This window comes from Pinus tabuliformis, chromosome 9 (genome assembly GCF_031772625.1).
Source record: "Pinus tabuliformis cultivar Carrire ecotype Pingquan chromosome 9, CPIR1, whole genome shotgun sequence".
In the NCBI taxonomy this organism is placed as follows: domain Eukaryota; kingdom Viridiplantae; phylum Streptophyta; class Pinopsida; order Pinales; family Pinaceae; genus Pinus; species Pinus tabuliformis.
In genome coordinates this window covers 1,054,403,770-1,054,416,313 of record NC_142307.1, presented here as the reverse complement: position 1 = coordinate 1,054,416,313, position 12,544 = coordinate 1,054,403,770, and the positions used below count along the sequence as shown (strand labels likewise).

At 41.9% G+C, this 12,544-nt stretch overlaps 1 pseudogene; it reads left to right on the top strand.

The window, feature by feature from the left end:
- Positions 1 to 11,245: 11,245 nt before the first annotated feature.
- On the top strand, positions 11,246 to 12,183 carry LOC149152309 (ferredoxin-dependent glutamate synthase, chloroplastic pseudogene; annotated as a pseudogene).
- The last annotated feature ends 361 nt before the right edge of the window (positions 12,184 to 12,544 follow it).

Genomic DNA, 12,544 nt, shown 5'->3' with positions numbered 1-12,544 from the left:
AATGGCTTACCAAACTCGTTTTTCACCTGCAAAATAGTCACTCACACTATGTTGGTCGTGAGCACAAGCTATAATGTGGGAAAATACGTGAGCAAACTCATTGGCATACTCAATCCTTTGATTGTGCAAGATCTGGTGCACAACTATAGTCACAACTGATAGCAATCTGATTCTCTACCACCTGTCCCTGTTGAACTGAACATGCACTGACATGCAACTGAGTTAACTGATGTATTCATTAGTTGTATTATGAGTTAATAACTTGTGAATTAATTAATAACTAATTCACCCAACTCATCTCTAATCTATTTTCCAGTTAGACTAAATACAACCAGTTTAACAAAGCTAAACTGAACACAACTCCATCAACTCCACAATCAACTCCACCAAACTCAACTGATTGAGTTCTAACTGAAGTCATGCATGCAACAACTCAGCCGACTCATAAGAAAAGTGTATTTCCTTCTGACAGCTGCATGTGCCACCTCTGTAGCTCAAACTGAAGTGCTCCAAGAGAATAAGATTAAGTTTATAGTCCAAATATTATTGTGAGATAATAATATTTGACTTTTCTATTTTTGACAGCCAGTCTAAAAATAGACTTTGATCACTCACACTTTCATCAAAAATAGAAGTCCATCTATTTTTTCCAACTTGATCAATCATCCATAAACAGCAACCTACAATCCATAGACATGATCCATATGTCTAAAAATAGACTTGCGCCAAAAATAGCCTGCGGGCCCACTTAGTGAAGGCGACTCTTTTCACTAAGCTCCATCATCTTGTTGCAATCTCAACACTCCCTCTCGACAAGATATGGATTATCAGCAACCCCTATCCTGCCTCGGTGGTACTCAAATTTGCTCCTGGTGAGAGCCTTCGTCAGAATATCAGCATCCTGATCCTCCGTTGGAATGTACGAAAGCAACATGATCCTCCGCTGCACACAATCTCTGATATGATGGTACCTGATGTCAATATGTTTAGATCTATCATGAAATACAGGATTAGCCGAGAGTTTAATGCAACTCTGGTTATCACAATAAATCACAGTAGGATCCAAATGAGAGCCAAACAAACCAACCAGGATCTTCCTCATCCATATAGCCTCGCATGCAGCCAAACTTGCTGCCATATACTCGGCCTCCGCTGAACTGAGTGCCACGGATCTCTGTTTCCTTCTGTACCAAGAAACTGCTGTCGATCCAATACTGAAGACCCCTCCTGATGTGCTCTTTCTGTCTGTTGGGCTCCCTGCCCAATCTGCATCCATGAAGCCACATAGCTTCACCTCATCCTCCTGTCTGTACCACAAACCATATCTCGATGTGCCTCTCAAGTAGCGCAATACATGCTTGCCCGCCTTCCAGAAGAGCTTGGTAGGCTTAACCATAGCTTGTGAAAGCTGGTTAACTACATAGCATATATCAGGTCGTGTATTGACCAAATACATCAGCGACCCCACCAACTGTCGATAAACAGTGGCATCCACTTCTTCTCCCGAAGTGGCATCCTCCTTCCTCCAACCTCCAGGAAGAGGAGTATCAACAGGCTTGCAGCCATGCATGTTGAACTTATCCAGTATCTCACAAGCATACTTGCCCTGAGAAACAAAAAGTCCACCACTACACTGCCATATTTCCAATCCCAGGAAATAGTGAAGGAGGCCCAAATCCTTCATCTCAAACTCTGTAGCAAGATCCTTCTTGCATGACAGTATCAACAGCTCATCACCCGTTAGAATCAAATCATCAACATACTACAATGATAAGCAACTTACCGTCCACCACAATCTGGTATAGGTTCGGATCCGCCTCGCTCTTGGAGAATCCAAGTCCTGTGAAATAGATGTCTATCCGTGTGTACCAAGCACGTGGTGCTTGCTTCAACCCATACAGCGCTCTCTTGAGCCTGCACACATGCGACTCACTGCTGAAGACTTTAAAGCCTTCGGGTTGCTCAATGTACACCTCCTCCTCAATGACTCCGTTGAGGAACGCAGTCTTCACATCCATCTGATGAATGTGCCATCCCATCTGCGTTGAGAGAGCAAGAATCGTCCGTATGGAAGAATACCTTGCGACAGGTGCAAAGGTCTCCTCATAATCGATCCCCTCAATCTGTGAAAAGCCTCGGGCAACAAATCTTGCCTTGTACTTCTCCACACTCCCGTCAACTGCCTTCTTAACTTTGTAGATCCATCTCGAACCCACCACTGATTTCCCTTCCGGTCTAGGAACAATCTCCCATGCACTGTTTCTGACAATAGAATCATACTCTTCCACCATGGCGTCTACCCATGCGGGATCCTCCACAGCTTCCTCGAAAGAGGATGGCTCAGTCACAAGACACTTGCTCATAAGAGCCATGTATCCAGTGTACCGATCAGGTGACTGTCTCTGCCTGCGTTGGGCTGTAGGTGGTCCTACAACTTTCTCTGCATCTTGAGCCAGTCGCTCAGCTTCTGTCAAGCGCTTTCGCCCTCTGATGGTTGGCGCTGCATGAGTGGTCTCTTCCACTCCATGAACCTCGTCCTGTGGCTGATCCACGTCCTGAAGCTCATCCTTAGGAACTAATAGCTCCTCATCTTCATGCAAGTGTAGCTCCCTCTCAAGCGAACACTTCATGGCTTTCTCCTCCTGAAATTTTATATCCCGTCGCACAACAGTTTTACCACTGTCTGGCAAATACACACGATAGTTGTGGGGCGTATCAGTGTACCCCACAAATATCCCAACCTCTGCGGTCGGCTCCAACTTCTTCCTGGCATCTTTCGTCACATGCATGTAAACGTTAGCACCAAAAATCCTCAAATGAGAAAGATCAGGCTTCTTACCAGAATAAGTCTCCTCAGGTGTACTCATGCTAAGTATCCTATGAGGACAACGGTTCTGCACATAAACTGTTGTATTGCATGCTTCCACCCACAAGTGAAGGGGTAGGCCCTGATCATGCAACATTTCCCGTGTAGCACCCACAATCATTCTGTTCTTCCGCTCAGCTACCCCGTTCTGCTGTGGGTTATGGGGAGCTATGAGCTCTCTACGAATCCCTTCTGTCTTGCAAAAATCCTTGAACTCGTCCGAGATGTATTCACCACCATTATCGCTCCTAAGATACTTCACCTTCTTCCCCGACTCCTTCTCGACCAGTGCTTTGAATTCACAGAACTTTGAATATGTCTCGCTCTTCTTCTGCATGAAGAAGATCCAGCACTTACGAGAGAAATCATCAACAAAAATCACATAATACCTATGTTTTGCTGTCGAAGCAACTGAGAAAGGTCCACACACGTCTATGTGAATTCTCTCAAGGATCATCGTGGCGCGACTATCCTTCTCGTGATAGGTGGCTTTCACAAACTTCCCCAAAGTACACCCCTTGCACTGATCTGACTACGCAAGTGTACCTTTAGGAAGCCCTGTAGTGATCTGTTGCAGTATCTTCAAGGCTCCATGGTGAAGGTGACCCAATCTCCTGTGCCACAACTCGCCATCATCCTGGCTCACCAATCCTTCTGCCTTGCCTGCCATTATTGTGCATCCATCTACATGCAACTGATAAAGGTTCCTCACTCGAACCCCTATCTTCCGGGTCTCACCAGTTGTCTTGTTGCGCAGGAAGGCCTTTCCCTCGCTGAAAACAACATCATACCCCTTGTCTTCTAACATCGCCACTGAGATGAGATTCTTCTTCAATCCTGGAACATGCATGACTTCCTTCAATACAAAGGGTTTACCAGACTCCCTCTCAAAGGAAATGGTACCGATACCGGTCGCAGTGTATCTACCATCATCGCCCATCTCGATGTGCACTCCAAGATCTTTGTCCTCCAGATCAGAGAACAAATCTCTATCTCCCGTCATGTGAAAAGACGCACCACTGTCCAAGAACCACACTGATCCCATCACACTTGAAACCAAGCATGCGATCAATGAAAAATCAAGCTCAAACTGAGAAGCTAAGGCCTCTCCCCCTGCAGATCCAGCAGCTTGCTTGTTCTTCTTCTTCTGCGGACAATTTGTGGCATAGTGTCCGTGCTGGTGATAGTGAAAACACTTCACCTTGGACATATCCTGCTTCTTGCCTTTCGCACCAGACTGAGAAGCTTTCTTGCTCTTCCCTTTCTTTGCTTTGGCAGCCAAAGCACAATTCTCTTCATCAGCTACCTTTGATGAAGATCCATTCTCACCTTTATTGTTTCTGAGTTTATCCTTGAGCGCCAAGTCGCTCTTGCTTTGGAATAACATTTGCAATCCGTTGAAAGACATTTCAACAACACTGCTGCAAATTCGAATTCCACCAGCTCCAACTCAACTGCTTCCGATCTAAAATTTGTGAGAACACAATATTTCTCGTACAGAGATTGACTGTATGGGCATTCACCGGATATCTCACCTTCCAAAGGAAGGATGAATCCAGAGGCTACCTGGCCCGATTATAGACTCTGCCTGAAGAAATAGAATGTAAACACTTCCTGAATAGTAGATCTGATGATCAACAGCTCCGATACCATGTAGAAATTTTTTCTACAATTATCTAGCTTGCTCTGATACCATGTAGAAATTTTGAATAATTTAACACATATTCATCTGAGATTATCCTGATCATGTACTATTGCGGAATACATACACAATACATAAGCTCCTCTACGTTGATCATCAATATAGCAGCATCAATAACAATAAAACATCAAGAGCATTCACACATTAACACAGTATGTATCCCGGGGAAAGCATCTCGCTAAAAACCCCAACTATCTGTATATTAATGATTGAGTCATGTAACATTACACAACATAATACTTCTCACAAGTATCTCCACCTCTGTTACACACAATACAGCTCAGATCTGATCTCCAAATCTCTTCCACTGCTTGCCTGCCTCCACTGCTCAATACCTGCTCAAGAACTGATGAGAATGGCTTACCAAACTCGTTTTTCACTTGCAAAATAGTCACTCACACTTTGTTGGACGTGAGCACAAGCTATAATGTGGGAAAATACATGAGAAAACTCATTGGCATACTCAATCCTTTGATTGTGCAAGATCCGGTGCACAACTATAGTCACAACTGATAGCAATCTGATTCTCTACCACCTGTCCCTGTTGAACTGAACATGCACTGACATGCAACTGAGTTAACTGATGTATTCATTAGTTGTATTATGAGTTAATAACTTGTGAATTAATTAATAACTAATTCACCCAACTCATCTCTAGTCTATTTTCCAGTTAGACTAAATACAACCAGTTTAACAAAGCTAAACGGAACACAACTCTATCAATTCCACAATCAACTCCACCAAACTCAACTGATTGAGTTCTAACTGAAGTCATGCATGCTGTTATCACTAAAAATTCTGTTTCCAAAAATTGCTCAGACTAGCTTAAGGACAAAGTGTTTTCGCAGCGCTACATGTTTAGGTGGTTTCGTAGCGTGCTACGAAATTGGGGATTTGTTCAAACAATAAATCAGGTCATTACTTTGGGTCGTTTGTGAGGTATTTTTCTAATTTAATTCCACCTAATGATAAGGTTTCTGCCCGAATGGTGCTTACTACTATTGACACTGCAGGGTTTAGAGCCACACCAGAGCCTTTTTGGTCTATCACAAACAGTTGTTCAGTTGCAGCCCTTTAAGATTAATCTTCAAGAGGAATCATGTTTAAGAATTACTTCTTTTGTGGCTGATGGCATTGTGGTAAATCCTGGTGATGTTTTACCTGATACTTCGGTGAACGCCCTTTACTTCAGTCTCAAGGAGATTGACCTTACAATTCTGGTAGATGCAACAAAGCTAGATCAAGACATTTGCAAAATTGTTGATAACTGCTTCACAGGGGCAAGACTTCATGTTGAAAGATTGATTTTTATACAGTCACCATATTTGTCATTTGAACTTCTCAATCTTGAAAAAGATTTAGCTTTTTTTTCTTTATGGAAGGGCCAGCCTATTGATTCCAGTTAAAGAAAATGGTTTTTGCGGGCAACACACTTGAGTTTATCTCTAGGACGGGAAGTACTTGTTTTTCTCAGTCCGGCTACTAGAAATTCACATAACCCAAAACCGATTCCAGATGTGCCAGATGACTTTTATGAGTTTACTACAGAGGATTATAATCGACTGTTGTCCAGCAAGAAAGAAGGTGATTTTTAGTTTGGTTTATGGTTTCTGGAATTCAGGATTCATAGGCCGATAGGTTCACAAATTAAATATATTCTACAAATAATGAAACTACTGTTTGATGAATTGTGAACATGCCACCATGCATACTAGAGACATGGTTATTGTTTCTTTCCAAAAGGTGCTGGCAATAGGAAAATGCAGTCACTCCCTAAAGCTGTTATATACATAGAAAATGCACGTTTAGCTAAAGGCCGCAATGGTGAGATGTCGTGGCCTATGAAACGGACTTTCCGCATACCATCAGAGCGGGGTAACGAGCACGCGGCACTTTAAATTGGGATGCCTTTTATTATGGGTGAGCTGGCACGTGAATCATTGTCATTTTGGGTGAAAGCCTTCTCTGAGGATACTGCTAGGAGGCTTGAAAACTTCGGCTTTCTACAGTTTAGACCTGGAGGTGAATATCACGGCAATAATCCAGAGATGTCAAAATTGTTACATAAAGCTTTTCGTGAGAAAAATGAAAACGCATTTTCAGTCTACCAGCAACACTTTGCTAACCGGCAGGTAAATGTCCTTCGTGACCTCCTAGAATTTGCAAGTGATCGGCCTTCTATTTCTGTTGAGAAGGTCGAACCAGCTTCAGAAATTGTGCAGTGCTTTTGCACTGGGGGCATGTCACTTGGTGCTATTTCAAGGGAAACACATGAATCGATTGCCGTGGCAATGAACAGAATAGGAGGAAAATCAAATTCAGGGGAAGGTGGTGAGGATCCTGTGCGTTGGAGACCTCTATCAGATGTAGTTGATGGATATTCATCAACATTTCCACACCTTAAAGGTCTTCGAAATGGTGACACTGCCACTAGTGCAATTAAACAGGTTGCTTCAGGTCGGTTTGGTGTTACTCCAACCTTCCTAGTTAATGCAGATCAGTTGGAGATCAAGATTGCACAAGGAGCAAAGCCAGGCGAAGGAGGGCAACTGCCTGGAAAGAAAGTCAGCACTTACATAGCAAGATTGCGTAACTCTAAACCTGGTGTACCTCTGATATCACCTCCTCCACATCATGATATCTACCCTATCGAGGACCTTGCGCAATTGATGTTTGACCTTCACCAGGTCAATCCAATGGCAAAGGTTTCTGTCAAGTTTGTAGCAGAGGCTGGAATTGGAACTGTTGCCTCTGGAGTTGCAAAAGGCAATGCTGATATAATACAGATATCAGGACATGATGGGGGCACTGGAGCAAGTCCAATAAGTTCTATCAAACATGCAGGTGGTCCTTGGGAGCTTGGTCTTACAGAGACACATCAGACACTTATTGAGAATGGGCTGCGCGAAAGGTGGCAGAGCAGTAAAAATCTCAAGGGAAATGGAAATTGTTTACAACAGTTTTGCAGTTTCGTAGCGCGCTACAAAATTGCGAAACTGCTGTAGGTGTTGTTTTTAAAACGCAGGCAAACAGTTTGAAGGAAGAATCAGAAATTTGCGAAGGAACACCTCAGTGACATGAAAGGGATCAAAGGAAGCTGCTACAGCCATTCAACATTTGCCAGGTGTACCTTTAACAAAAGGTGAGATCTTTTAACCTAAGTTTAAGATTTTTGGTTATAAAGCCACTTTATTCTCGGTGATTAGGGTTTGGAGAAGAGCTGCATACGAAAAGTTTTGGTTGGCACACTTGTCTACCAAGGAAGCCTCTAGCATATCAGGAGCATGGTGTTACCCTATTCTCTTGGGTTATTAAAGAATTAAAGTATCCACTGCTGCATACTCGGTGATGGGGGACCAGAACCGAAAATTTAGGGATATTTTCAGCCAATACAGAACAGATCAAAACCTTCGGTATTCAAAGCCAGCATGGGACATTAATTGCCCATCTTATGCCATCTCAGCTGAACGAAGAGAAAGCCAGGTGTCAAAGCTGCGAGGAGGATGAAGTTAGAGTTATAATTAAATTAGGACTCTTTAAACTCCATGTTCAGCACTTATTGTATTTAATGAGTTAGTTCAATAACAGATAGCGGTCATTAGTGTCAGTCATCGAGCTCCCCTCATGCTGGAGGAGGAGGCTCCAAGTAGTTAGAATTATGTTTCTATATATAGCTGGATTATCTATGTAATAGGGGTTGGATGTTTTGGAGAAGACTGTTTTGGTTTATGTATAGCAGATTTCAGTAATGAAAATGACTGTTGTTTCTTCTCAGGATTCACAATAGATCTTATTGTTCAAATGTATGATGGTTTATTCTCTTTAATGTTCTTTTACAGTTTGGTTAATGCATAATCACTCAGAACTCATGAATCATGCTCTGACTTCCTGTATGCCTAGGCAAACTGTGTTTCATGTAAGTTATGTTTGAACATTAGATGTAAAGTGCCCTGATTTCTATGAAAGGATAGTGTTTTTTGTTTGCTGAGATGTGTGAGACTCCATAAGCCCAATGGGAATCACTTTGATATTTGTCCAGCCAGCTTATTTTTCATGTGTTTTAAAGAGTTAGCCATCTTTCCTTGTCATTAGTCAATATTCATAGTCTGTGAGAGAGCCCTCTCTGACTAAGGAGGCTAAGCCTTAGTCTAAAGCCTAGTTTGAAATAGTTACACAGAATCTTGCTGATTGGCAGCCTTCAGTACCTGATTTTGTGATAACATTTTGGTGCGTCTGCCGAGAGCCTGAAAATTATTCTTTCCCGAAATCATGAAGCTGAACTTCTGAAGGTAGCAGGAGCTCAGAAGGTTTTTGAGGCTGCAAATCTACCTTGGCGACTCCATTGTTGAAGAATTTGAAATTCATAGGTTCATGGTGATTCCACTGGAGTTATGAAGGACCCAGATGCTACCATTCTTAGTTCAAGGTATGCATGCATAGATTTTTCAGGAATTCGTGGTTTCCCAAATCATTTTCCCAAGGATGCATATTTTCTAAGGAATGGTCCCAAATTTAATGGAGAGGATTTGAGTTTAACTCTGAAGCATATCTCAGATTTCTGTCATTTTGCTGAGCTTCTTAGAGTTAAGCATGAGGATGTTTGCATTATGTTGTTCTATGATTCACTTCAAGGGAAATGCAAACAGTGGATTGAAAGCTTTCCTATCAAATCCATTAAGTCATTTCAAGACTTATGGCTTATGTTTTTGGAGGAATGGATAGATAGGTCAGAGGTGGTGGCAAACTCTCCTTCAGTTCAAGGTTTCAAACAATGGAATAATGATCATAGTAATGGAGAAACAAATGAAAATTTTCCTTTGTCCTTGTCCTCGTATCTAAAATCCTTTGACTGCAAGACAGAGGATAAGATGAGATTTTTGGATAAAGTTGCTGAGGACATTGAGAAAGAAATTGAAGGTTTAGAAGGTCAAATTCAGGCATATAATCTTCATAATCATGATCATTATTTTCAGCAGCTTTCTATGGCAGAACGCAAGGAGACAATGCTGGTTCCTTTCTCTTTCATGTTTGAGGAACTGAACACTGTTGTTGAAGATCAGTTTGCACAACAAGAAAGTTACAAGAAAAATCAAGCTGATCATGTATTCTGGGATCCTATCGCTGACTACATGGAAGAGTTTTACTCTTCAGTGTTTCAGTTTTTCTATGAAAATCAGAGGAAATTTCAGTGGCAGCGGTCATCATACTATCATATTGGCTCTGAACTCCGATGCAGTCAAAGGAATCAAGTATCAGATAAGACAAATGATTGGCTACATTGGAAATTTCACATTGATTGAGCTAAAAGAAGTTTGAAATTGATAGGGTAGGTAGGTAGGAAATTGCAAATAAGCTCAAGGTTGACTGAGCATTTTTTTTTTAGTAGATGTAGTTTTCTTTCTCCTACAGTGATCATCCAGCTAAAGCCCGAGGTGAAGGCCCAAGGAAATTAAAGAAGATGTTTGTCAAATAAATTTTATAAGGCACTGGACCTGCGAGTTCTTAGTGTACCACAAGGGCACACTATCCCAAGTGGAGCCACTGTTATCACTGAAAATTATGTTTCCAAAAATTGCTCAGACTAGCTTAAGGACAAAGTGTTTTCGCAGCGCTACATGTTTAGGTGGTTTCGTAGCGTGCTACGAAATTGGGGATTTGTTCAAACAATAAATCAGGTCATTACTTTGGGTCGTTTGTGAGGTATTTTTCTAATTTACTTCCACCTAATGATAAGGTTTCTGCCCGAATGGTGCTTACTACTATTGACACTGCAGGGTTTAGAGCCACACCAGAGCCTTTTTGGTCTATCACAAACAGTTGTTCAGTTGCAGCCCTTTAAGATTAATCTTCAAGAGGAATCATGTTTAAGAATTACTTCTTTTGTGGCTGATGGCATTGTGGTAAATCCTGGTTATGTTTTACCTGATACTTCGGTGAACGCCCTTTACTTCAGTCTCAAGGAGATTGACCTTACAATTCCGGTAGATGCAGCAAAGCTAGATCAAGACATTTGCAAAATTGTTGATAACTGCTTCACAGGGGCAAGACTTCATGTTGAAAGATTGATTTTTATACAGTCACCATATTTGTCATTTGAACTTCTCAATCTTGAAAAAGATTTAGCTTGTTTTTCTTTATGGAAGGGCCAGCCTATTGATTCCAGTTAAAGAAAATGGTTTTTGCGGGCAACACACTTGAGTTTATCTCTAGGACGGGAAGTACTTGTTTTTCTCAGTCCGGCTGCTAGAAATTCACATAACCCAAAACCGATTCCAGATGTGCCAGATGACTTTTATGAGTTTACTACAGAGGATTATAATCGACTGTTGTCCAGCAAGAAAGAAGGTGATTTTTAGTTTGGTTTATGGTTTCTGGAATTCAGGATTCATAGGCCGATAGGTTCACAAATTAAATATATTCTGCAAATAATGAAACTACTGTTTGATGAATTGTGAACATGCCACCATGCATACTGGAGACATGGTTATTGTTTCTTTCCAAAAGGTGTTGGCAATAGGAAAATGCAGTCACTCCCTAAAGCTGTTATATACACAGAAAATGCACTTTTAGCTAAAGGCCGCAATGGTGAGATGTCGTGGCTTATGAAACGGACTTTCCGCATACCATCAGAGCGGGGTAACGAGCACGCGGCACTTTAAATTGGGATGCCTTTTATTATGGGTGAGCTGGCACGTGAATCATTGTCATTTTGGGTGAAAGCCTTCTCTGAGGATACTGCTAGGAGGCTTGAAAACTTCGGCTTTCTACAGTTTAGACCTGGAGGTGAATGTCACGGCAATAATCCAGAGATGTCAAAATTGTTACATAAAGCTTTTCGTGAGAAAAATGAAAACGCATTTTCAGTCTACCAGCAACACTTTGCTAACCGGCCAGTAAATGTCCTTCGTGACCTCCTAGAATTTGCAATTGATCGGCCTTCTATTTCTGTTGAGAAGGTCGAACCAGCTTCAGAAATTTTGCAGCGCTTTTGCACTGGGGGCATGTCACTTGGTGCTATTTCAAGGGAAACACATGAATCGATTGCCGTGGCAATGAACAGAATAGGAGGAAAATCAAATTCAAGGGAAGGTGGTGAGGATCCTGTGCATTGGAGACTTCTATCAGATGTAGTTGATGGATATTCATCAACATTTCCACACCTTAAAGGTCTTCGAAATGGTGACACTGCCACTAGTGCAATTAAACAGGTTGCTTCAGGTCGGTTTGGTTTACTCCAACCTTCCTAGTTAATGCAGATCAGTTGGAGATCAAGATTGCACAAGGAGCAAAGCCAGGCGAAGGAGGGCAACTGCCTAGAAAGAAAGTCAGCACTTACATAGCAAGATTGCGTAACTTTAAACCTGGTGTACCTCTGATATCACCTCCTCCACATCATGTTATCTACCCTATTGAGGACTTTGCGCAATTGATGTTTGACCTTCACCAGGTCAATCCAATGGCAAAGGTTTCTGTCAAGTTTGTAGCAAAGGCTGAAATTGGAACTGTTGCCTCTGGAGTTGCAAAAGGCAATGTTGATATAATACAGATATCAGGACATGATCGGGGCACTGGAGCAAGTCCAATAAGTTCTATCAAACCTGCAGGTGGTCCTTGAGAGCTTGGTCTTACAGAGACACATCAGACACTTATTGAGAATGGGCTGCGCGAAAGGTGGCAGAGCAGTAAAAATCTCAAGGGAAATGGAAATTGTTTACAACAGTTTCGCAGTTTCGTAGCGCGCTACGAAATTGCGAAACTGCTGTAGGTGTTGTTTTTAAAACGTAGGCAAACAGTTTGAAGGAAGAATCAGAAATTTGCAAAGGGAACACCTCAGTGACATGAAAGGGATCAAAGGAAGCTGCTACAACCATTCAACATTTGCCAGGTGTACCTTTAACAAAAGGTGAAATCTTTTAACCTAAGTTTAAGATTTTTGGTTATAAAGCCACTTTATTCTCGGTGATTAGGGTTTGGAG